This window comes from Rhipicephalus microplus, chromosome 4, assembly GCF_043290135.1.
Source record: "Rhipicephalus microplus isolate Deutch F79 chromosome 4, USDA_Rmic, whole genome shotgun sequence".
Taxonomy (NCBI): Eukaryota; Metazoa; Arthropoda; class Arachnida; order Ixodida; family Ixodidae; genus Rhipicephalus; species Rhipicephalus microplus.
The window spans coordinates 160,519,225-160,547,125 of NC_134703.1; the positions used below are offsets into that span (position 1 = coordinate 160,519,225).

The 27,901-nt window shown below is 42.5% G+C and overlaps 1 pseudogene; it reads left to right on the plus strand.

Annotated features, from left to right (window-relative positions):
* The first annotated feature begins 925 nt into the window (after window positions 1–925).
* Window positions 926–26,751, plus strand: LOC119172934 (sorting nexin-13-like; annotated as a pseudogene).
* Window positions 26,752–27,901: the final 1,150 nt, after the last annotated feature.

A 27,901-nucleotide genomic window follows, 5' to 3' on the forward strand; every position in this document is an offset into this window, starting at 1 on the left:
TCTAAGACTAACGCGGCCGTAATATTGCTATTAATGAAAGAGGTCTGCCGCTGGAAATTGGCATAACATAAGTCTGTGAATACACTGAGTGAAGTATAACGGGCCCCTTAATTCTGGTGTTCGCATTCAAGGTCACACAAAAAAGGTAAACCTGTACGTTTCTTGTAGGGTGTTGCATATATATATATATATATATATATATATATATATATATATATATATATATATATATATATATATATATATATATATATATATATATATATATATATATATATATATATATATATATATAAGAGATATAACAGACAGTAATGCCAAGGAATGTACAGGGGAAGTTATTATAACCAATGGACTGTAAATAAGAAGAAAGAAAAGTGGATGAAAAAATTACCAACTGTGAGCTCACAGTTGGTAATTTTTTCATCCACTTTTCTTTCTTCTTATTTACAGTCCATTGGTTATAATAACTTCCCCTGTACATTCCTTGGCATTACTGTCTGTCATATCTCATTAATATTGTGTTAAGACACGGAAAAACGAGCCCTTAGGTATACACTTCTTTCCCTTATATATATATATATATATATATATATATATATATATATATATATATATATATATATATATATATATATATATATATATATATATATATATATATATATATATTGTGGGCATTTAGTATGGTGATCCAAACCAAGACTTCATAATATATATATATATATATATATATATATATATATATATATATATATGTGTGTGTGTGTGTGTGTGTGTGTGTGTGTGTGTGTGTGTGTGTACTCCAACTCCAAGCAGATACAGAAGAAAGTACTGTGACAAAATAGGCTCCGTTTTTTCTCTGCGCCCGCCGGAAAAAAAACAATCTGATGAGTTTTCGGGCCTAGGTAGAGCGATGTTAAATATGTCGCTGGGAGCCTTGGGGTGGGTGGGGTTCGCCATAGTTTTTTTCTGGTCAACATTTAGATTTTGTCCTGCAGTTTACTCCCCCTGGGCATTTTTGTAGCTACCTTAGACAGCATAATATTGGGCTACATGATCGAGTATCAGCAGCAGCTAGAGCCATCCCATGACCCTGTTTTAACACACATTCGTGAAAACCACTGCGTCGAAAACCTGCCTCAAGTTACAACAGCTTTTCTAAAGCCACCGAAGAAGAATCTTTATGCAAGGTATTTGACCTGGCATCCAACCATAGATGACTCATTATCAGAGGTTTTGAACTACTTTCTTCGTGACTACGTGTACAATTGGTATCTCAGCCTATGAAATGATGAGGTCTTCACGAACCACAACTTTTACCTCGTTCATCAAGTCATTGTCAATTTATCAATGAGCGCCAAAAATGTAGATTGGGTCCAGTCGCTCACCACTCAGCTAGCCGCCGATTTTGCGTTTCATCTGCGTCTTTTTCGTCAAGCGCAGTCTAGGCTAAAGCATAAAATACATGATGATCTTGGAACGAAAAGCCAAGATTTGCATACGCTGTTCTTCAGTTTAGAAACCACCATTGAGCGTAGCATGTGCCGTGATGTAGTCTGCATTTTGAAAGAACGGGAATTGGAGTACCTCCAACAAGTCAGAGAAGCGCTTTTTTACATCGTTTTGCCGCCAGAAGACTTCCAAAAGGAAGTCGTGAAGATTTTCCTAAGAGAGCATCTTGTACACGCAGTGCTGCTGCCTGCGAAAGACTTTGTCTCAGACCCTGACTATGTTAATCCAACCGTTGTCTGGATGTGTTCCAACTACATTCCCACAAGTGATGAGTTCCTGACTGTGTTGAAGTGCACTGACAACATTTAGTGAGCTGAAAGCCGTCAAAGAAATCGTCCTCCAGTAAATTGCCATTCAATGCTCAAAATACAATGAAGGCGATGAGATTACTGTGATGAAAAAGAAAATTGACAGATCCCACGTAGAGTGGAAATCGATGATATGCGAATCATGAATCAGGGGCCGAATTCATTAAGCCTCCTCTTGGCTACGCATTTTCTTAGCCCAGAATTCTCTTATCTGGAGGAATTACTATAGCGCAGGTACTAATTTAAATTATTCGGCACTTAGAAGGGCAAGGAGGACACACGATAGCCGATGAAACCACAAGGAAAGAAAAAACTGTGTGCCGATTATATTAAGGTAGCACGCAAAGCTTCTAGCATCGAGAGTATACGATGATAGCCTATGATTTGCTGCATCTAAGTTTTGGTTCCGCGAGCGTCTGCTACAGCGCTTACGGGATTCCGCATACGTTGTAATAGACGTCTTGGTGTGCTGTGCAAAGCCAAGTACTCGCCTTTCATCAACAACGTTAGCTAAAAAAATTGCTTGATGGCCTTAAGCCATCGAGCAATTCATGCCCTATCTCACCAAGTACAAGTAAACAACACTCCAGGTGCACCACATCAATGAAACCACGCATAAATCGGTGCATGCAATGTCTGAAAGTTCGCCTCAAATGTATTCTCCTGTTTAACGTGACCAGTTACCTCCTATTTTAATAATGCTTCGCTGCTACACAACTAATTCGGTGTAATCGAGCATGGTATAGTGGTTAACGTAAGGGTGTTTTGTACTTAGACGTAAGAAGTTGCCTTTCTTACAGTATTCTAGTTACAAGACACAGGATCGACTTTTGTGCCTGAGGACGAATTGTGCAGAAATAGAGAACAGCAGTAATCAAATGAAATTGTGAGCGTAATTTTGCTGGTTCCATGCACCACAGCATCATTATAAAGCCGGAATGCGAGAACGTGCATACGCTTACGCTTAGATATGTGTCTACGTGAAACGAGGGAGACTCGTCGGGAGGTGTCTTATTGCTAATGCTTTTCACGAAACATGGCGCAAGTATTTCGTCCAGCGTTGTTTGGGTAGGCAAACAAAGCAAGGGACGTGTATACGAGTATTGAAGTCGAGAGACGTTATCATACGTGCAAAAAAAGATGAAAAGAGAGAGAAAGAGACTCTCGTTTCGTCTCCGCGAAAGATTGAAGCTGATAGATAATAAAGACAATTTTCTTGCCCAGCAGATAGGGCATTCGCTTCTGGTTCCGTGTGGAAGGAAGTTTTGAGAATTCTCGCTCACAAGAAACTCACGCACCAACAATTATTTGGTTCCCTGCTCACCTTGGCTTGAGGGTCGGAGGCCTTCCCAACGTCAACGAGCTAGCCCACTCCAAGGCACGAGGCTTCACTTACCGCGCCGGGACTTGTGCTTCTCAGACAGAGAAGTCAGCCACCAGCCTTCATTTTAGGGACATTTTGACTACCTTCAACGAGATCACGAAGCATTATCAGTTAGGCCGTAGGTCATTTCCATTGCCACACGAAAAGTTGTCTAGGCCACAGGCAATCTCTCTTCGCATGCTTCAGACGGGAACATACCCTAGCCTCGTAACCCATAGCCATACTCCGAAATTTCAGAACTTTGTCCAGACTGCCAGAAGCGCAGTGTTTTTAACCACATGCTCTGGAGGTGCCCCTCTTTACAAAGAAAAAGTGAAGAATTTTCCGAGAACTCCTTTCATTTAATGCTCACGAGTCCGGTTCTCATACAACCACTCAAGGCTGTCCAGAAGGCCCACGATGCGGCGGTGAGGCTGGGCCTCCCCGTCTCAACGTGGGAGCGACCCGCGATCCTACCCCTATAAAATGGGGGTGGAATCCTTCAGGACCCCAATAAAAGTTTTTCATCCATCCATTCATTCATTGCCCAGCAGACGTATGGGAAAGTTTCCGCAAAGACACGTTGGATGCTTCGGAGAAAAAAAGTGAAGTACACCGTTTATGGGAGCGACAGCCAAACAGAAAACGAGATGAAGTGTGACTGTCTTCAGATGTGAGAATCAATGCTAATTATGATAGTTGTGAGTTAATGAGCCAAATCCTTCCTAAATAACTTTAACGGAAACAAACTGAGTATTCATCTAGTGAAAGTGACACTATAGTGAGAATGAATTCATAATAGTTGATAAGCGTTGTCAGAGGCCGAGTTATACTTTTATTTTATTTTAAATATATATATATATATATATATATATATATATATATATATATATATATATATATATATATATATATATATGTATATATATATATATATATATATATATGGCAAACTATGAGAAGGTAGCGTACGTTAGAGCCAGCTATCCCAACAGCATGACAGTAATGTACAAGATAAATAGTGTACGGCTATACAGCCACACGTGGCGGTTTCTATTTCTAGGAACATCGGGCAAACGCATTCCAACTATTTTTTCTATATTTGGCCAAGTTTCACCGGACGTTTTTGCATTTGGCGTCATTTGAAGCATTGACGATATATCAGCAATAGGGTGAACGCAAGCACTGCTGCAGTCGACGAGCGGTTGCAGCGCTAAGCTATAATCTAGGAGGTACTAGGTTCGATGTGCAGTGTCACTGAGCACTTTTTTTAAGAGGTTGCCCGGCCTGAAATTATGCGTGGCAGCGGGTAATAATTATTTGAGAAGGCGGCTCTCGTGCTTTTTTGTTTCACTCCCCTTTTGACCCAAAAGTGCGGTGCGTTCTCCTTCATAAACTACATAATGCAGGATTCATAATATTTTCCTCCATTCTCTCTTATCGCAGAAGTGCCCAGTGCTGAAATACCAATATATACCTGGTGTATTATTTTTTACGTGTTTGCATATTCGACCAGCAATCAGTCGTCACGTTACTTTGAAGAAAAACTAGACATGCAGTGAAGTAACTGCTTGCGGACAAGTTGGCTGCCCTTGTCGGGACACGTTTTCGTGTTAATTTGGTGGGCATCATTACATGCAGCAAGGCCAAAGAGCACGGACAGTTAGAGAAAACAAAAACAGAGTGATCAGTTTGTGTCTTCTCTCCCGCTATGTGTCATGCTGCGCGCTTCACTGTAATTTCACTAACAAGCGTTCAAATGAACTATAGCACTTAATCAATTTCTGCTGGGAGGGTCCACTATTGTCCCGAGCGGAACAGAACAATGGCAATTTGATTTGTGTCATAGAGAGATACTCTGCTTCTGGTAACTACAATAAATTTTCAAACCGAAGTTTCTTTTTTATTAACAACAATTCCAGTACAGATGAAAGATGCATGGACAAAATTCATGTATTCAGCTTGACTAGGTTTGTGACCTTAATAGTTATTGTCAACCGGTATTACGATATGCATAAATATCACACACATACAAAACAGCGGGTGATAGCTTGTATATTCTGATTAAAATTCATATGTTGAAATCAACATATTCAACCAACGCAATGTGTACAAGATTTGCCATATAGAGTAGGCACGCTCTAAACTAATCTTCACTGGTTGCTTTCATTTTACTCAATTTTTCGCTCACGACCAGTTGGCGAATAAAACAACTCCTGTTAATGCACAAATTTTCTGTAAGGTTAATTTTTTTTTATGCACTAAAAACAAAACGAAATGTGTAATGGCTCAGAAGAAAAAGAACTAGAAACAAATTAAGCCAATTACCAAACCTACTTATCAATGACAAATGGATTCTCATTTAAAAGATACACACACACATACATACAACGAGGTGTAAATAATAAGTAACTTACGAAAGAAATCCAGCAGCACTGTTATGTCAGCACTCGGTGTTTGTCAAACCATCTCAGAAAAGCTTGATGCATAGTTTCTGCTCCTGCCCAGTGACAAGCAGTTTTTATAAAAAACACAAGTATAAAACCCTTGACAAAAGCCCTTGATGCACAGTCCTTATGAAAAGGGCTGTGCATCAATACGTCGTACATGTCTGCAATATCACTCTGTTTATTTACATAGCTTGGCTCATTCACAACACAATAACAAAGCATGTTTGGACACTCGGGCAGAAAGTCGGCACAGCGCCAAAAAATTCTAGACGATGCATGAATAATACAATTATTCTAAGCTACTAAACTCCTTGGTGCAAACAGTGTTTATATTGACAGCTATAGACCCCATTTCCTTTCTCGAAGATACTCCTGAAAAAGACTTCAATGATAGCACATCAACCCAGTTCCCATACAGCTGTCTGTAAGTCTGCATGAAAAAAAATCACTTCACTGGTGGGCAAAGACTGTACACTAATTAGGTGAGGTGATGCTCCAGTGCACTGCATGTATGTCTTGATGCTAGCCTCAACTTCGATGTTGCTCAGCACGTATGTGTAAAATCATTACTAATACTATGCCACTGCAAAGTAGTTATGTGTCATTTGCATGAAACAGAGACGACAATAAATGAACATTTACCTTTACACAGTTAAGAAAATGTAAATACATTTTAATAGAGTTTTCACAGCTTATCCTAGAATAATAATAATGGTTATAAACACATTGTTACTTCCACTAACGAACTATTTTAAGATGCCAGCTTCAATATTAGAGTTTACCAGTACCTTTGTAGGGCTAAACAATTGTACATGCACTTAAAAAAAGATAAGTAAGTGCATGCTATAGCTACATATAAATGAAATAAATACTTTTATTTTTAGTCTGAGTAAAGCTGCGTAAATGATAAGTCTTTTGCATGGTACACAATTACATTATGAACAAACCTATTCGAGCAAAGTATAGAATAAAAAAGTTACACTTGCGCAGTAGAAACAGAGAAGTAGACTGTTGAAGGATGGACAGGCAGTGAGATAACAATACACAAGCACTAAAATTTACTGTTAGATATACTAGGAGCAGTGATGATCCTCCTCCTTCCAAATAAAATAATCCACATAGATTCCCTTCCCAGAGCTTATGCAGACATGGCATCATTTGTGCTACACAAATGAGAGTATACTTAAGGATTATACCGACTAAGTATAAGATTACCGCATCCATGGCTTTACTTCTTGTACACCAAAGAATGCAAACACAGTTACCATTGTCGACGATGAATGCTGTGATTTATGGCAGTTCAATGCAGAGACACGCAGTTACTTTGATTAACTTGCATGTTAAAAACTTCAGCTCAAAATTATTTGCCCACTAATGCTACAGCAGCCTTTAAATTAGTGTCACAGTTTGGTATCTTCCAGGCAAAATTTAAATAATTTAGAATCCAAGCAAAGGAACTGCTGATTATAGCACTGCTAAGAAGTTAAACTGCAGCTGCACAGAATGTTAGTACGTATACACTTCAAACTGCTTCTGACATTGCTCTTTGTGCTGTTGTAAACTTTGAGCAGGAGAACAGTTACTGGCAGTCCCTTTCTACTTGTAAGTCTTCTGTGCTCTGTTCTTGATATATTGTACATGACCGTGGAGCACCAAATTCCTTGTTACTGCTGAAACTTGGCAAAATACATATTATTGTTACAACCATGCTACATGCAAAAGTGTATAGTTGTTAATCATCTGCTCATATTTACAGATGTAGTATTTTCAAAAGCCAATGACAAGCCTCAACACCCACACACACAATGAAGACTGAAAATGTATGTTATCATTATACAAGAGCAAGACTGCAATGTTATAGATGAGAGCATAAAACTTCTGCCACGCATAATAAGCCAATAAAGTTTCTTCTATTTCAACTTTACACTAGATGCAAGAAGCAGACCACGAGTAAGTTCACTAAGAAACGCAAGTTAGACTGCATTACAACACAACAGGTAATGTTTATAACTTCATGGCTGTCTAACGTAGCCAGCTCACCATACCGTGTATAGGAGCAAATGGGCAGTCTAGAAGACACAAAGTATTTGTGGATTATGAGTGTGCTTGTTGCTCACATCTGTTATTCCATATGAAGAAAATCATTCAAAAATTCACTTCATCAGGGGAAAAATCATACGTAACAAACACAACGTGCTCCTACAGGTGCCACCAACACTCACCATTATTGTTGATATCAGAGTCTTGCCAGATGGATATGCTGTGTCCTGCACAGAACACCAAATGAGCGCTCCATGACTTGGCTTGCATGTGTGCTGGCTGCATCGCACTGCTGCTGTGTAGGCTAGCCACAGACAGATGAGAAGCCATGGCTTTGAAACACACTGGACGTCCCCTTTAGAGATCAACAATGCATAATTAGGTCAGGTACAATTTGTAGATAATATATATCAATATGCAATTGTGGTGAACACGTTCGGCTAAAACACAACATGCCCCAGCACTGCGAGAGAAAAAGCTACTACATCTTGTGAAAGATGCAGTTACCGGCCCTATGTCGTCTGAGGCTTGTTCAATAGGTAATTCTCCATTCAAGTTGTAAACAGTCAGGCGATTTTCACCCACTTGCTATCTCCTTCCAGACCACTTGATTCACACAGTGAGTCACAAGCTCGAGAGCTCAATAAAGAATCAAAGTATTTGTGCTCGTTCAAAACGCACGAGCTTTTGAGCCTCAGATGATTGAAGTTTCATTCATAAGCTGCAGGCTTTCAACTTTCAACATTATCAATTATCTCGCAATTTAGTTTTATTAACGTTCAATAAGCATTATGTGTGAGAATAATACAGGTATCCACTGCAAGGAACTATGCTTGGCTTTTCAATTTGTGCACAGTAAGTGATGTTCACTTAATCGTATGTATTAAAGAAAAACTAACCTTGCTGCCAGATGTTAGGCAGTTTTGTGCCCTCGAAGCTCCCAAGCAGATCGTAGTCCTTCCAGATGAGGCTGCGATGCATGCTTCCAGGCCACATGCAGGTCTGCTGAATGATCACAGTCCCAGCGGTGACATAGACTGGCACCGTTAGGGAGCACGTGTCCTTTATATTTTTGTACAGGTGCTCCATGTCATGATGAGGCTTGATGTGCCAGTGTGTGCAATCGACGCATCGCAGGACTTTAACAAACTAATCTCTGCGATCTGTGAAGTGCCAAAAACGAGATATTTAAAAACAATCATTAAGAGCACTCACTTCTAATACTTATTTGACGAAGCTATCACTTCGTGAAAGTGACCAAATCTGCTGTATTCACTTTGAAACAAACTGAAGCCTCACGTAAAATATACGTACCGCATTATATATGTCCTAGTGAAGTATAGTGCTACCACAGTGGTAATCATTTATAGAACTATTTTTTCAAAATAACAAATTCCTCAAGCGCAACCTGGCTTCTGGAAAATAAATTCACATTAACTTTCCAGCTATAAAACGTGGTACTTCAACAGGCCTATCCTAATAATGACACAAGAGCTCACATATATTAAATCACAAAAAACTGATGTATTTGCCCGCCTTTCCATAATATATGTATGTACATACCAGTAGTATTAAAATTTCCACGTTTAACCTAACATAGGAAAACATTACATCTGATCGGCTTAAAAACTTACACACATTATAGTACTGTCTGAATAGGAAAAATTTTGTTCTGAACGGTCAACGCACCGATGGCAGCATTTAGTATCCGTCAGTTTCATGGGGAACCAAGAGTGCTCGAGGGCCAACAGGCAGAGGACATCTGCAGACTGGAACCTGCCGATGACAGCAATGAAGGGCACGCCAGGCATGCACGTCACTTGATATAGTGTAAGACCTGGCCATAACCGGCTGTTGTCAAGGCTCTAGTGCCGTGCAAAATGATGGCCCGACGAACTCCGAAACCTGTAGTTAGCCGGTACAGGCCTACAACTACATCCAAAGCAAGCCACCGGTAAAATCTTTGCTCTTTCTGGGGACTGGAGGGAAGCTTGACGTTCACGGGCTCTCGCCGCCACATAGAACTCTCAAGTTCTTACTGAAGAAAAGTCTAAGTGCGCTGCCAAAGTAACACGATCCACAACAGAATGTAGCATCTCGCAGCTTTGGTTCATCACATCACAGCTCTAGAACTATGGTTACCGCAAAAAGGAGAAGTGACAAGTTAACAAACAAAAGCACCAAGCTCCACCACCGCAACTTCACAGGGCAAATTAGTTATCAACGCTGTCTTTCAATTTTTGGTCACACGAGCACAGCTTCTTCACAAGTCTTGGAAACTTCAACACAGCACCACTGCTCGAAACGAACATCGTTTCACTCCCGAACACTAGATTGCTCACAAGAAAATAGAAGCGTACAGGCTAACCAGTAGCGAAGCAAGAACCGAACAGAGCGCGTAGTTCATACGTTTCGGTACGTACTTGGGGTCACTCAAGTAACGTGCCAAAACGCGGTCAATGCAAAATGTTGCACAGCACCCAAATGAGAGGCTGGAAAGTCAAGCAAACGAACTATTACCAGCCCACAAACACACATTGCAGGCGTCTTGAGTGTTAGTTGCCGTCGATAACGCGGCGCCGATCCCCGCTTGATAAACACCCCGACGCACAGATTTCGCTGCGTTTCAGCGTACACCATTGCACTGCCGCAGCTTTCCGCACTGCTTACACGCACCGAAAGAGCTGCCGTAATCACAACGCGTCCGGTTGAACGCTGAAGTAACTCATGCGAGAAGCGTTTGCTGAAATTCGCACCGACCGATATGCTGTTTATGATGCCATGTTGTTTTCGACGACTGCGCAGCACGTAAGAGAGCTCTTTGAAAGTACTTGCACTTTTTTTCAAGGCTGAAAAAACTTGCTCCTAGGAGCGATGGGGCGATATGACGAACACGACAGGCGTGCCAGATGAAAGAAGTGTTTTGGCAACGTCAAGGAGTGACATGATGTTTAGGGTATTGCTTCACAACCAATCACAAGCTGTGCCTGTCGGCCAAGCCATCGTCTGCTCGCGTCTGTCGTCTGCTTCGATCAGAGCATGCGGCGGGGGATTCGCCTTCGCAACGCAAATATTCGCAGGTCAAGTGGCCGCTGCGTCGCACAAAATATATGTCAGTGGCTCGCTCTATCTTTGAACGATGTTCGTGTGCCAAGTTAAACGGCCGGTAATTGTCGCAAGGACGAATTCATCCAAGGTTTGCTCCAGAATATTGACGGTTTGCGTATTTGCGTATTTGTGGTGTCATTTAAAGTTACTAGGGTCATTTTACCCAACTGCTTGCCTTATTATCACGGTCCATATCAGTTTCTGAACAGTGAAGGTGCAAATGCTTGATTTGTTTGTAGTTCCATGCGTAATCACGCACACCCCTAATATGCTTCGGTTTACAAAGTACGCGCCGTTCCAGATCGTCCCAAAGTCTATCGACAGCTGTATTTCAGAGATCGCACCCAGCCGACAGTTAGAGCCAATCGAAGTCCACTATAGTACAAGCTTTATCAACCACTCAAAAAAAGTTTCTCTCATTTGTATTTCCAATAGCGTGCAAGGATAGCATGCTCTCTTTAACATCTTAGGTGGTAATTGCCACCAATGAGGCAAGGATCTCGAGTCATACGTTTAATTACATGAGATGGGGCGCAACACAACAACATAACAAATAAGGTTGATCCTATGCCGTGCCGCGTTCAAATGCACCGACCATTCACGTAGCACATTTTTTTTTAACCACAAATCTCTACATGCATAATTTCACGCCATTGACGCGACTTTACTGCGACTTAGTGTGACGCGACTTTTTTGCCATTACTGCGACTTCGAACTGCGACTTCGAACTGCGACTTTGAACTTATTGGACGACGGTGGTTGTCAACACCATCCACTGCGTAGAAGTGAAACAACACGCAAAACTCAAAGCACCAAAAGAAATAAAAATGCACCAGCAGTCATGAGGCACCCCTTCATGGGCGTGAATTAACTCAAAACCAGCCAGGGCACCAAAGTATACTGCCGCAGCGGCAGGTTCCAAGTAGCCACACTGTTCCGAAGAGTGTTCTGGACCACTCTTAAAATTTTTTTTTAGCCACGCTATTTTTGCGCAAAATTTTGCTTCGCGAATTTACTTACGATCACTTTTTGGTGACGTAAGCAAATATAGCAACTGCATCACTATCACTGACATGTTCCCGGACGGTCAGAGCACGCTTTATTTCAGCGGCCGATGTCACAACCATGGCCTCTTACGACATTTTTTTCGTTTCGTGAATCGACTTACGCAACAAAATTTCTCTTGCGCAAAATTGTTTTCGTAAGGGAGTTTTGTGAATCCGGTCCCTTAAATGTTAATATGTCATTTTGAGATCAGCACAACGTTACGAGGTGGAGATAAATGATGCGTACATGACTTTTGTTTCATGATTACCATGTTTGGACAAGTTATTTACATCACGTGATAACAAATTAAGTATATGTGGAGCTAGCGAAACGGCCGTGAGCACGCTGTGAGTGTGGTATGTTGTAATGTTCTTACATGACACGCTTGGCAGCAAGATCATGTTTGCACCAGTAATATATTTCATCATCCATTGACGTCACGTAACATCAAACTCGAGATAAGCAGAGCTAGCGAAACGACCGTGAGCGCATCATGAAGGGCCCAATATGTTCCAATGTTGCGTTGATGCGCGTGAATGCTGGGCTCAGTAACGCTACTTTACAAAACGTGAGCACTCAATTGTCTGACACCAGGCATGACCAGCGTCCGTCGGCGTGGCCCAACGGCAACCGGCGCAAAATGCGACATGCTGCATTTCATGCCGATGCCATAAAGTAACATTACTCGATGCTGATGCGTTACCTAGGTAACACTGGGTCTCCCTCTTTTCGTGACAGAGGGATGCTGGACGCGCTGAAACGCGCATGCGTCGAAGCAACGCAGAAAGGCACGCGCCTACGAGTATATGGCAGGACCGGCGCCTGGCGTGGGCTTGATGCAATGAAATGAACGCCGGTGAGAGCACGCACCGCGTCATGTCGAAATGTATTGGCGCCTTGACTGTGGAATGTAGTCATGCTCTCACATGACACGCATCTCATGAATAATATGTTTGTACCAGTCACATACTTTCGTCATACATCGGTCTGACATAATACCAAATCAAGCATATGTGCAGATTGCGAAATGGCCGCGTGCGATTCATGAGTGTGGTACAGTCATGTTGTTACATGACACGCATCTCATGTTTATCATGTTTGCACCAGTATCATACTTTCATCATGAATTCACGTCACGTAATACCAAATTTGGTATAGGTGAAGCGAGCGAAACGGCCGCCAGCGTATTATGAGCGTGGCATGTAGTCATGTTTTTACATCACACGCATTTCATGAATATCATGTTTGTACCAGTCACATACCTTCGTGTTCCATTCATCTACCGTAATACCAACTTTGGTATACGTGACACTACCGAAGCGCCCGTGAGCGCATCATGAGCGTGGCATTTAATTATGTTCGTACATGACACGCATGTCATGATTTTCATGTGAGGGTCTGTCGCTTGTGTGCAATCGTGCAATCATGTCATAGTATACCAGGTTTACAACTGCACATGTGAGCGAAACCACAGCAAGAGCTGCAGGATCATGCAATGTAAATCCAAACATTGATAACAAGCATGTAATGATTTTCATGTTATGACTAGCGAAATATGTTCTTCATACAGTAAAGTTGTGCCATACAAAGTTTGGTATTGATACCATTATCGAAACGTCCGTGAGAGCTAAAAGTCGTAGGCGCCTAGGTAGATAGATAGATATATAGATAGATAGATAGATAGATAGATAGATAGATAGATAAATAATTATAGATAGATAGATAGATAGATAGATAGATAGATAGATAGATAGATAGATAGATAGATAGATAGATAGATAGATAGATAGATAGATAGATAGATAGATACGCTCCAAGTCGCCGAAGCTCCCTAACAAATGCTTTGCATTTAAAAGCCGCTGAACAACTTGCACTACGTAAAAAAGCTTGTCACGAAAAGGCTGCCGTGTCTCGATGGTGGAAGCCTTGACACCGATTCCACGGGTCCGCCTTCGCAAATTGACTGAAATAAGCTGACCACTCCAGGATCGAAGGTACTCCAATCGCCCTTTGCTGTTGTCCTGGCTAATATTGCATTATCAAATTTCATTCACTACATGACCGGTATTGAAGCACAAAAAATGGCAGCATATCCACGAAGTGAATGATGGAGAGTGGGGCGAAGCATTCGTCCGTGAATTCGTTCTTGCTTTCGTCCGTCTATGCGTCCGTCTTTTTTGTGACCGTCCATGCGTTCATCCGCCTGGTCGTGCGTGCGTCTGTTCGTGTGTCCGTCCCTGCATTCTTCCATGCATCCGCCCCTGCGTCCGCTCTTGCGTCCATCCACTGTTCTTGTGTCCGTTTGTCCATCTATTCAAATATCGAAGTACCACCATCTCGCATCCTTTCACCATATAATCCCCATACAGAAGCACCGCCATCCAGCGGATATTCCAAGGACTAAACAAGAGGTGGCACACGCACACTTTCTTATGGCTTGCGCTTTGGGTCTACTTCCCACCTTTAACCTCCTCGAGTTCATGGTATATACTAGTTCGCTGTATTCATGGCACTGTGGCCCAACGCTCGCTAAACCTTTCTAAAACCAAAAAGGTTACGCCCAGCGAGTATAACGTAGCAACTTTTTCCTGTCAGATAGTGTTCAATGTACATGCCAATGACTGCTAATGGGGAATGAGAGACAGAAGAATTCGGCTTTTACTTTCTTACGGCTTGCGCTTCGTATCTACATCCTAAATTTAACCAACACGAGTTCATCCATGGTATAGACTAGTTCACTGTATTCATGGTACTGCGGCTCAATGCTCGCTAAACCTTCCTAAAACTAAGCAGGTTACACCCAGCGAGTATAACGTAGCAACCCTTTCTTGTCAGATAAAGCTCAATGTATATGCCAATGGCTGCTAATGGAGATTCTAGCGTGCGCGTTAACTAAAAGCCGAACGCTCCCTCTCTCAATTCCAATTAGCAGCCATTGGCATGTACATTGAGCACTATTTTTCATTGTTCAACAACGCACAGAAGAAATCTCTCACTGGCACTGCCTTGGAGATCAAAATGTTATACTTGTTACATACTACAACGGCTACGAGGGACGAACAGGTGTCGTTATAAGGAGCTTCGCCCCTAATATACATTTCATTCTACCTCCATGCTGAGGGTTTTAAAGTGTCAGCGTAGCAGCCGCTAAGCCAAACCCATACGGACAATATAAACACATTTTTTTTAGTTTCTCAGGGAGCCCGCTGCGAACATCTACGACACGTACATCTCAGGGACGGCCACAGGCCACATCAAGAATCAACGTTAAAGAAGTACTGGCTAAGAGGCTGCTTGGAAAACTTCGAGTTGAGACACCAGATAAGTTCTGGTTTGATGATATCCAGCAGAAGGTGGCTCAGATCGTGCAGCAGGAGCAACGTTTTCCTAGTTTCATGAAGTCCTAGGGCAACATCAAGTCGCTAGCTGAGCTTGCACTCCTGAGAGATTTTGGGTCCAAGTCAGATGAAGAAGATTCCTTGAGTGGAATCAAGTCCGCAGGGAGTGGGGATGACTGTGGGAGTCTCAACTCCCTCGAACCGAAGGAAGAGCCTAGTGAATTTCTTAACAAGAATATGCCCCCAACAGCACCTGTCCTAGCCGCCAACATCAAAACAGCAGAGTGCCTGCGTTATTGCCAGCATATACAACACAGGAATTTAGCGGCAGTCCAGCACTGTTCATGCTATTCATGCAATATCCGTGACACGCCGGGAACCGCAGATCACAGAAGAGCGTTAATGCGTCTTCAGGAGGTGCAGCTTTTCAGACCACTTTTGTAATCTTGTCTTGGAAAAGTTTCCAAAGTTGTATAAGTTGCCTGTCTCTGGAAAGAATACCTTATCAACCTGAGTCGTCAGGTCTTAGAGCAGAGGCAATCACAGCTGAACGAGTTTTTCCAGCAGATCCTGCAGCCTGATGTCCTAACGGCTAATACAGGTCTTCGCAACTCAGTGTTGCATTTCTTTGAGCCAGACACCTATGAAAATAGAAAGAAGCAGTTCGCAAGAACAATGGGCTCTCTAGTCTAGTCGTTGGCGCGAAGCATGGGCAAGAAGATGAAAAACGCCCCTGAGAACATGCTCGACGGTCTGCGCGACAGCATCATGAATGTTTTGCACAGTCGACCCACCGCTTCACCCATGGAAGCCATACAGCGCAGTGGGAAAGTGGTTGCTGGCATTGACGTTGAGACACAAGACAACATTCCTCTGAGAATCATACAGCTGCTCATGGACGAAGTTGGTGCAGAAGACTGAGGCGCAAAAAACATATCGTGAAGCAGAAAGAGCAAAAGAGAAGAAAGGACAGTGCCATTCTTCTGCTCTTCCTGCTTTATGATATGTTTTTTTGTGCCTCAGTCTTCTGCACCAAGTGTGCACCAACTAACTCAAAAACAAGTCCTCTTAGACGAAGTGTTTGATCTAAAGAGCAAGAACCAATGGCTTAGGTGACGAATTGTGGTCATCCTAAGGGAGATAATCAAAGCCACATTTGAAGACACCATAAACAGAAAAATTGTCTACAATTTGGAATGGATGTCATCTACTGAAAAAATCGCTGAATACATCACACCATTCAAGAACGACCTGTGGCCGAACGGCTTTGCGGCTGAGATAAGACCAGAGAGGGACCAGAACACCAAGATGAAAACGAGGGTGGCAGCCAAGATGATCATGCTGTGCAGCTTCACAGACAAGCTGAAGCACGTAATCAGGAGTGACATGACGCGGAAAGCTATGCTGTGCGTGTTTGAGATGTTCCAGCATGCACGACTCAATGAGAGGCTCACCTATGTCCTGCTGGAGGACTTCCTGGCAACCCTGTTCCCATAAAACCGCTTCACCGAGTTGTTCCGCAAGATGCACGCTGAGTCACCCACAATATCCACTACCTCGCTGTCTTCCACATCCGATCGGGACGTCATCAGCATCGGCGCCAGGCGCATCGAGGTTCAGCGATGTCTATGCAACATTACTGTACGTCGGTCGACGGCATTAGTTGTTACTCTCTACGACCCTCGTTTCCCCTGAATCTCTCTTGGCTTCCACCAATGTCTTTGTTGCTCATTTAATATCACCGTAAAATTCGTTTCTTTGTTTTTTTTTCTTCTCATACGGCGTTGTTGTCGGCAAGCAGAAAAGCCGTGTTTACCCGGCTATGCGCGAGTTTGGATTGAAATATATGATAGCTCACACGCACCTTTTGCAGCGAGCCCTAAATATGAATTCGCCTTGATGTGAGGCCTTGCCTCCATTCTTACGTTGCTCCAGGATGAGAAGCGTGCCTCTCACTTCGTTGTCTCGCAAACATTGGCAATAGTTTAGTCACTGACTTTGCTGGAACTGTGAACTGTCAAGAGTCAACAGTGACGCAGCACCATTAATTATTTTTTTTCTTTGGACACTTAAAGTACAAATCACGGTTCTCTCGTTTATTAGAGGCGAAGCTCCTTAGGGTGTGGGTCTGTCCTTCCTCCGTTGTTTTCGTACGTAACCGCCGGTGGCACGTACCTTCTCTTAAGCGAGTATGTGCCACAGGGGATGCGAAATGGGAGATAGCGGTACTTGAAGTGTTCACTAGGTGGACGCACGGACGGACGCATGGACGGACAGAGAGACCAGCGGACGAACGGACGAACGGACGTATGGGTGGACGCGCGGATCGGCTATGTGCCACAGGGGATGCGAGACGATGGTACTTTGAGTGTCGACTGGATGGACTTACGGACGGATGGACAGACATACTAAAATACGGACGAACAGATGGACGGACGCGTGGACGTTAGGTCGAATGGAAGCAAAAACATATGTATGGACTCGCAGACAGACACATGGACAGACGAACGGACGCATAGATGAACGCACAGATGGTCGCGCGGACAGACGGAAGCAAGAACGAACGGATGGACGGAAGCACGGACGGGCTGATGGACGCTTTGCCCCTCTCATCGTCATTCACTCCGTAGAAATGCTGTGATTTTTTAGGCGTGAAGGTTCTTAGGGTGTGGGTCTATCCTCACTCCGTTATTGTCGTACGTAGCCAACAATGGCACATACCCGCTCTAGAGCATGTATGTGCCCCAGTGGATGCGAGATGGCAGATGGTAGTATTTGCATGGACAGACGCTGGACTGACGGAAAGACAGGCTAGCAGACAGACAGATGTATGGACGGACGCGCGGAGTGGGTATGCGCCACAGGGGATGCGAGATGCGAGATTGCGGTACATTCAGTGTTCACGAGACGGACGCACGGACGGTCCGACAGACATCTAAAAGCCGGACGGACAGATGGACGGACGTGTGGACATACGGACGGATGGACGCACGAACGGACGGACATACGGATGGATGGACTCAAGGATGGACGCACGGACAGACGGACGGACGTACGGACAGACGAATGGATGCATGAATGAACGCACGGATGGTCACGTGGATGGACAGAAGAGCGAACGGGCTGACGCACGCTTCGCCCGACTCATCATCATTTACTCCGTGGATATGCTGTGATTTCTTTTGCTTCTCGTGAATATATAAAACGAACTTGTATCGTGAATGGCTGATGCGCGATGGACCCCAAAACATTTTGGCATGTTCCGGCGCCTGATGGTTTCTACGAGTACAGCGCACACGTTTTTTTTTCTTATAGCAAAGATTGTTTGGCTCTGAGGCAACCTCGGGCTCGGAGTGGTTGTTAGCGTAGCCTAAAAATCAGCAGGTAAAAAGATTTTTAAATGGGAAGGCGTTTCTTACTCAGTCTATGTCAGGCATCTGTCGTGTACCGCGGGGGCGTCCGCGCGCGCTTATCATAGCCCCTAGCAATGGGAGCATGTGGTGCGAGAGTGTTGAGTAGGGTAGGTTGAGTGCTTCACCACTTCTCTTACCGTTTGCTCTCTCTCCTCCCTGCGGCCCACTATCTTGTCCGCTCGCGCCTCACTCTCTACCATTTCCCGGCTGTGCATTTATTATCTGCAGAACGCTCAACGCATGGCAACCATTGTGGCACGCTAATGGCCACACTCTCGAAAGGGCGCCGCCGTGACTTGCGCCTAGCAACGGCCGCCGTGCCTCATGACGAAATACTCTCGTTTTCGGAGTGTGCCCTGAAGGAATCCATAATGGCCGTTGATTTTAGTACAAGATGGGAAAAGCTTGCCTCGTTTTGTTTAATGCACTCGCGCCCCGTGGAATTTTCGTCTCCGCCTGTGCACCGTGGACTGCTCTCGCGTTCACTGAGAAAAAGGTGGTTGGCATGGGGTTCGACAAATTTTTGGTCTTGCATAGTCCCCTTTCCCCCATATGAACTATATGAAGAGTAGGAACTGCAGTGATAAGCTTCGGTCCACAAGACCAACTTTTAACATTGTGCCGATTCTAGGAAGTATCTGAGAGAGTGCCTCTTTACTACCTCCGGTTTGGCTGATACAAAAGCAATTGATTGGCTGAATATTTAGTAAAATTGTCTCACTAACCAATTACTATGCCAGTAAACTAACTGGTTATATCCTCTTTTCTTGGAATTTGGAAAGCCATCGAATTTTCTGCACAAAGTAGGAGCTTAAACAAGTAATAGCTGATGGTCGCTGCTAATCGAAATGCAGAGCTTGTGCAGGCTGTACAACTTTGATCCCTTGTTCAAATTTCAAATGTTGTGGCAAGCCTCTAAGATGAGTCCACGGTAGACAATATAGCTTTGCATCAAGATTGGCATTTTCCGTGATTTATTTATCCTAATGATGTCATTGCAGTCACTGACCAAGTGAAAATAAAAACACACTAGAGACACCCTGAGATCTGTAAGAGCCTTTTGATTACTACTAAGAACCTGTACTAGTCTCGAAGCGTCTCTCATTTGTTTTCGCCTAAACTTGTTGATTAGCTGGAACTTCACTATCATCTTTTCTCGCCACCTGAACTCTCGTCAAACTCTCACCTACAAGCTGACAATGTCATTATAGTGCGTTGGTCATGCATGGAGTTAATTTAATGAGTGCGTTATTAGCAGTTTTGTTGTGTTATTTCTTATAGATTCCACCTATGAAGAACTGTCTGTAAATTCGTCGAATTGCTACAACATGATTTCAAGGCTGTGTATATTCTATTACAGCAACATTAAATTTATATTACATTGATTTTTGTATTTTATAGCAGTTATGGAGATTGAGCTTTCATTAAATATCTTGTTATTCTAAATCCATTCATATTTGATTTTTGTATATATAAAATGAAATATGAGACTAGAAATAAAGTGGAAATCGGCTTCTCATTTTTGACATTAAAAATATATATATTTCGTTGTGGATCCAGTGGAGTACCGCATCTAACGACTCGTCGACATTGGTAGTGCTTCCAGAAAAGTGATTATCTGCAACAGTATGGTCAAAACTGAAGTTAAATGGTACAAGTTTATTAGGAATGAGGTTAATTGTTTCATGTAAACCTCAATGTATCTTTCATTCTTTAAGCCCCTAGTTGACACAACTAGAAAAAACAAGTGATGTACACAGTTGTGTACAAAGCGTCTAAAAGGGTTATACACAATTTAAGAGGATTTGTGCAGGCAACTAGTAAGTGCTCATGTAACTGATCTATTTGTCCTTTGATCACATGGCATTTGCAGGCAGTGCAGATCACTTTCGTTGCTGCTAATGTCACTGAAATTCTAAATTCATACTGCTTTGCAGGATGGTGTTCCACAAAATATGGCACTGCAAAAAGTAAAGCGTGAAAGATCATTTGGTGAGGCTGCAGCACACTGCCCAGCTAAAATTGTTCTCAAGATCTAGAAGGTCAACAGAAGGTCAACATCCAGCGCCGTGCAAGAAGATTGCACTGACCGACCGGCTACGCTTTTGCGCCCGGCACCCTACCACGTGACATGAACCACCCCTGGCCCTTCAAAAAGAGAGCGGCAACGCCTCCCTCGATCACTTGGCAGTAGGGAGAGCATACGACGGGGATGCTCATTGCTGTTGTTTTCCCAGGTTAGGCGTTTGCCCTCCTAATTTGTATAGTTCATTCGCAATCCTAGTGCTGTCTCTGTTGCCTATTTCAAAGTTCGTACTTGTTTGCCCACTGTTGAATCTGTGAACTGGCCTTTTAATCATGGATACTGAGTTCGTGGACTTCAAACGCGACATTAGGAAAGACATCAGAGAGTTAAATAAAAGCCTTGACTACATGAACAAAGACTACAAAAATATAAAACAACAGTGTGCTGAAATTAGAAAGGAAAACGCTGCTCTCAGGGCGTCCCAAGAGGCGATGCAATGTGAGATAGACCGTTTGAGAAAGTTGGTGCAGGAAAATTCCAGGCGCCTAACTGCTCAGAATCAATACTCTCGAAACAAAAATACTGAAATTAAAGGGACACCACGTGCCCCTAATGAAAACCTTGTGCAATGGCTTGCCAAAGTTGGTGACGCCTTGGGGGAGCCAATAAGTGAACAGGACATAGAAATATGCCACCGTTTGCCAGCGAGGAGTGCCGCTTCGCAAAGTAACACGGCACCAGACACAGGTGTTGCAAAGAACAACGAAGTACGCCCTCGTGCAAGCGCTGTTCCCGATCGGGCTAGCAGAGCAGGCACTGACGCCCCCCTGAACGAAAACATTGTGGTTGTTTTCAATCGCCGAGCTAAGAGGGATGTCATCATTAAGAAAGCACAGAGAACTCAATTCACAGCTGAGGAACTGGAATTCATAACTAAACAGTCTGCTTTCGTAATTGAGAACCTTTGTCCCCAACTAAAAAAAATTGCTGGGCATGACAATTTCTCAGAAACAGGAAATGAACATGCGCTTCGCGTGGGCAAGTAGTGGCAAAATATTTGCGCGTAAAACGGAAATATCTCATGCAGTTCAAATCACAAGTGAAGAAAGCTCCATAGCTTTAAGCACCAGTCGCGCCATAGCTTTAAGCATCTATGTCGCATCACCCACCACAAAACTGCAGTTGGCGCATGTACTAAAGATGAAAATTATCTGAACACACTCTATGTTGACGGCGGAGAGTGTTTACACCTGAATTATTTTTTGTATTGTGGTGTGTACTAGGAGAGGAGCACCTACAGAATTTGAAAAGTGCTAGCATTTCAACGTCAACAAAACTGTCCTACGTTTATAGCACTCTCATGTAAGAGATCCCTTTAAAAGAACAGTGAAAAACAAAGGAAACTCTTAGGCAGGTTTGGGTTAAAATGTCAGCCCCCCCACCCCGAATACAAGTGCCTTACCACCAGTCTATATGCGCGCATGCTAGATGAACTTTAATATATGAAACTCAACTATGCGAATTAGTTTTACCCATGGTCCAAAACAACGGTAAACGAACACTTCCTACTAAGACATTACTGAATTTCATGAAAGTGGAAAAAAAGCCTTCTGTATGAAATCATATAAATTCTGCATGGAAAACAGCACACATCAGGAAAATTTAGACTGTAAAAATGTGATTCTGCGAACCTTATTCAGTGCTTCTTGGGGGCACCTTTTAAAAGCCCATTCATGACACTGAAAGGAACATGAAGCAAGATAACAGATGGCATTCTGAGGCTGCCAAAGATAACAATATAGAGAAGGCTGCAACTATGTAACGAAAATCTACGCTTACATATTACATACGCAACTCTTAAAAGCGAGCAGAACTTTTTTAGAGACCGAATAAATGTGTATGTGACTGAATAAATGTGTGAATAGATGATACAAATATATTTTTTACAGGAAAATCAGTGAACGAATTAATAACACATGCAAATCTACTGTTAATAAGATTAGAAAAATGGACAAGAATAAAGAGTCTAAAAATAAATGTTGCAAAGACTAAGGCTATGGTATTTCATGCTAAAATAAAGCGGAAATTGTAAAACAAACGATCTTTTTAAATTCCACCCCTGTCGAGATAGTCCCTTCTCTTAAAATATTAGGAGTAATATTTCAAGAAACATTATCATGGGATCACCACATACACTTCTTAGCTACGAAGGTCTCTCAGGTAGTCGGCCTTGTGTACCGAAACAAGCACTTGCTTCCTCGGAATATTTTGTTGTTAATTTACAATATCTCATTTTTATCAAGAATCAATTACTGCCATCTAGTTTGGCCTCTAACTTCTAAAGAAAACATAAACAAACTTCATATGTTGCAAAAAAGGTTTGTACGGGCGGTAGAGAACCTGCCACGTACTTATCATACGCGTTCCTTATTTGAAAAATACAACCTAATGCCAGTAATAAAAATGTATGATTTTCTTTTGTCCAAGAAATATAAGCAAGACATAAAAAACTCTAACGCGTTTCTAAAGCAGTTGGCAGATTTAATACTCAACCAGCCTAAGTATAATACGCGGAAAAATGAAGTGTGGACTGTTCGAACCTTTAGAACCACATACGGTGTTCAATCGTTGGGAAATAAACTTCCAAGGTTACTAAATGAACTTAGGGATAACGAAATTGACTTAGAAAAAATCACCTTTAAACAACTGCGGAATAATTTCGTCCAGACGTCATGATCACTCGTTTCTGTTACTTGTAATTTTCTAAAGAATGTATTTTTGTATTTTGTTTTTGTTGACGTGTGTTTTGTATACTGCTTTGTGTTTTTTTTCACGATATGTTTCTTGGTTTCTTGTTTGTTTTTTCTGTTTTAGTAATTGAGTATTCATTTGTGGTGTTGCCAAAGGAATAAATTAGGCATATTCTTTTATGATGCTTTTTTCTGTGTTTTGCAAGGCAAATGCGCCTGTATTTCACATTTGCGAAATTATTTGTTTATAGCATTATATGTACCAATATGTTACACCTGTACAGTGTTGATTGCTCATTTTTGTCGTATACTTGTTTGGATGCTTCGCTCGGATGTATTACGCAAATGTTTCCTTTTTTTAAGGCAAATACGCCAACATTTTTTGCATCTTTTGAAATAGATTTTTTGTTGTTGTTGTTTAAGCATTAGACGTTTCGTTTTATCACACACGTACAGGGATGATTTGTTTCTTGTCATACACCTGTTTATTTTACGCGTATGATCCCGAATGTTTTTATGAAAGTGTTACCGCTGCTGCGATGTGTTCGGGGAGGGGGAAGATGGGCCTGCGGCCTTGTCAAGCTGGCATCACGCCAGCTTTTTCTGCAGGTCTCCTGCATCATGTCTGCTTGATGCGAATTAAAGTCATTATTATTATTATTGTTTAGGACATTTCAAATGTATACTGGTATTTATCGGAACACTACGAAAATGATGATGTAGGTAGTTGTATTAAACATGTGCCTTGAATTACCTTTGCCAGAATATGTATGCGGATAGCCCCTAAAAGCTGGAAGAGGCTATGAAGAACCTCGAAGACAGCTGTATTACAGCATACGTATCACGTGTGCAAACATTTTTACCCCAGAAGGAGGAATGGGTGCTTCTGTATTGCACAAAATTAAGAACACGCGGCCACAATACAAACTATTTTGCAGAAGCCTTTATTAGAGTTTTAAAAGACATTGTGGTATCTAGAACTAAAGCATTTAGAGCTGTTGCGCTGATCGAAACTATTTCGGATGTGTGGGAACCATACTTTAGGAACGGCATCTTAAAACATGCGACAGCCATGTCTTCGCACACCAGCTGCTATATGACAGTTCAATCAAGAAGACACCTAACGACAGTGAAGCGTGTGTGATTTCTCATGGAGAGAACTGTCTTTCTGGGTGATGTTTCGAGAAGAATGGTGAAACGTATGAAGTGTGTGGTGACATAGGCGCATGCACTTGTCCATCTGGAGGCACAGGTGCCTTTTGCAAGCACCAAGCACTTGTACACAAGGTATTTGGTGGAATTTTCCCCACTTGCCTTGTGCTAGCAACACATGACCGCCATAAATTGGAAAAGCCCTTGGAGATGCGAGCCCAAGCGTAGAGTTTTTTGCAAACTCCAGGGATACCATCAATGCACAAGGTGAGCAACACGACCCAGTGCCACAAAATAAAATGACTGCTGCTGCTCCGCCCAAGGATGAAGAGATGTCAGACTCTGAGCATGTTCTTTACACAAAGTCATGTGTGTCAATTTCCCACCTTCAACAGCAAGAAAATGAGGTACGTGTGAGCGTCCAAGCTCAAGTAAAGTAATTGTGTGTGTGAGGTTGATACATCACTGTAATCTGTATAGGAAGCTAGAAGTAACTGGCTTAGTGGTAAGTAATTGAGACCTGCTTGGAACTCATGACATACAAGAACTGCATAAACTGATTTGTACAAAAATGTGCGATAGCTACTACCTTGTGCATGTGTATAAATTGCAGGAATAGACGATCTACTGAAACCTCTATTTTATGCACATTGTCTCAGCTTCTGCTTATGAAGCGATACACATGATGAGGATGTGCTGTGGATTTTTATATGCAAAGCAGCTTAAAGTCGAGCTCAATCCGGCGTGCCGCGTGATATCTCTTACTATACATGTGCGTCCACCCACCTCTCTATCCTCTATGCATACCTCCCCGTGGTGTTTACACTACCTTTGTGCATGCGCCCCCCCTCCTACGCTCCCCCTCTCTCGCTATGCAACACCGATGTAGGCAGTGCCTGCTAGTGAGTTTCTTGATTGGAAAAAAATGACATGCTTGCGTTGCGCAACTGTTCACGGGCCACTGATATATGTAGCCACTGGTACTGCAAGGTAGTTGCAGTGGGAGATTTCTCCTGTGCGTTGTTGAACAATAAAAGTTTGCCCTGTCGGTAATAACCGTAAAAGCGAATTGCAGGTTGTTTTTCCAGTCAAAGTCTTCTGTCTCTCAATACTTATTAGTAGCGGTTGGCACGTTCTAGTAGGAAACACCCGTTTTTCACTGCGTGCTTTGTGTCTCCTCAGGTTTTTCGCCTGTACAATGACGCCATGAGCGCCACCATGAACGTCGCCACTATTGTAAGCCTAGAGCTCGCTGCTTCGCATCTAAACAATTCCCTTTAGTGAGAGATGGTATAAGTTTTTTCTTTATAGCAATATTTATGCAGTTCAATTAGTGAGTGTAGCGACCAAATATACTTACTGTGGAAAAGTGGGTTTAAGGCAAACACTTCATGAATTGAATTTCTCGCAGCAAGGAAGCAATCTTTTTCTCGCAAGTGATCTCCAACAGCCACATTAAAGACTTTTTATGCGCATAACCAATCTACAAACATCGCTCACTAAAGGCAGCCAAGAAGCGCCATTTATGACGGCTTGCCCAAATGCAGTGGCATTTCGAAGCTGCTTGTGCATGTTAAATGTTGAAAATAGGTGTACTGCTGCAACTGTTTTTGAGCATAAGGCAAGTATAAGATGTATACAATGGAACAGATAATTTACAAAATATGCGTGTGACTTGACCAATTTACCTGAAATAAACTAGTGGCTTGACATGGTTTAGTGCTGGATGGTTGCGTAAGTATGATAAGTCTCGCTACATTTTATGGGAAGTGAACTGAGTGTACAAATACTGTGTGCCAACTGACCCCATTTATCATTTATTTACTAATAATTTTTAAATGAGTGCTGACATTATTTATAGTAGTTTCTGGCTTTTTAAACAAAAACATTTCTGTTGAGAACTCCAAATAGAGTGTCAAAGTACCTAGAAATGCAATGAATTTATTTTAATACTGCAGCTACTGCAACCTTAAACCAGGATTTTGATTGTGGCATTGTGAAGGCAGCTTTGCATGAACATGTCAACAGACGCTGCCACAAAAAGATTGCGGCTCGCAACATAGTAGCAGCTGCTTTCATTCTGCTGTCAAATGCACAGGTTCACCTAAATAATAAATAAGTTGTCATCCAAAAACTCTGATAGCGAATTCTCCTATTTAAGCTGCTCAAAAAACGTTGGCTTTGCAAACTCAGTGACTGTGTTTTCCTGTGATATTGTCTACTGCGCAGGGACTGGCTTAGAGATGCTGGACAATAAACACTTTGAAATCAAGTTTAAATATTTCATTCATGTCGCCTGGCTCTGGTGTGCGGAGAGTGTTAATAGCGCACACCATATAAATGAAAAATGTTCTTTTTCGGAGTCTTAAAATTATGTGCGTACTCCTTTACTGCTTACAATTGTAAATTATTATGTATTATTGCTCCTGAAATTAGGCGGTCTATCTCGATACAAAAGGTATCTTCAGTGTTCTTCATAAGTACTGAAGTGTGTACTGAGAGACTATTGAGAAAATACTGGGCTTCCAGTATTAGAAAGCTTATATTTCGATGCTATACCTAATGAAGTGACGATTGTGTTAGGATGTGCACAACAGCCTTGCAGCGCTTCTCGAGTAGTTTCGGCGAGTTCACACAGAGGAGAAAAGCACTGCAGCATACAGAAGGCACCTCCGCAATGGCACAAAACGCCTTTGAAGACTACAGGAGCAGAATCACGGTGTTGGTTCCATGATGGCAATGCATGCTGCTTTTGGTCAGGAGTTACATTGTGGACGATGTATGAAAGTGCAGCCTACAGCAATTTCGAGACGACGTCCAGGACTAACTAGAGGCTCCAAGAGAGTAGCCACAGGACGGCCAGCGAGTGGCCCTTCACTCAAGCGGGCAAAGAAGAGGCGCCATGTGCCGCAGCATATTGTAAGCCAGAACATCCCCCATGTGAAGCTACATGGCTATGGTCATTGATGTGAAGTTCTAGTGAGTATACCTAGTGACTACTCGGGGTAGAATATTTTTTTTGTGTGTGTGTGTGTGTCTGTGTGTGTGTGTGTTCTTGTGTGATAATGCGTGAGCGTGGCATTTCTGGCTGAGGCTGAATGCTCCCATGGATGCATATGGTCATGATCATGCTTTGACAGGACAGCAGCCCATGGTCCAACCTTGCAGGGTTGTCCCTTCTTGCAGGCCATATACAGTAGACTCTCATTGAATAGAGCCTGAAGGGGCCAGGAAAACGTGTTTCATTTAACAGGAGTTCTGTTTACTGAGAGATGAAGTGGGTTGCAGCATTCCAGTATTAAACCAATCATATCAAAGAAAGTTGTTCCATTTAGGCAGCAGATCTGTTTTACAAGATATCCGTTTGCTTAGAGTCTAGCGTATGCTAAAA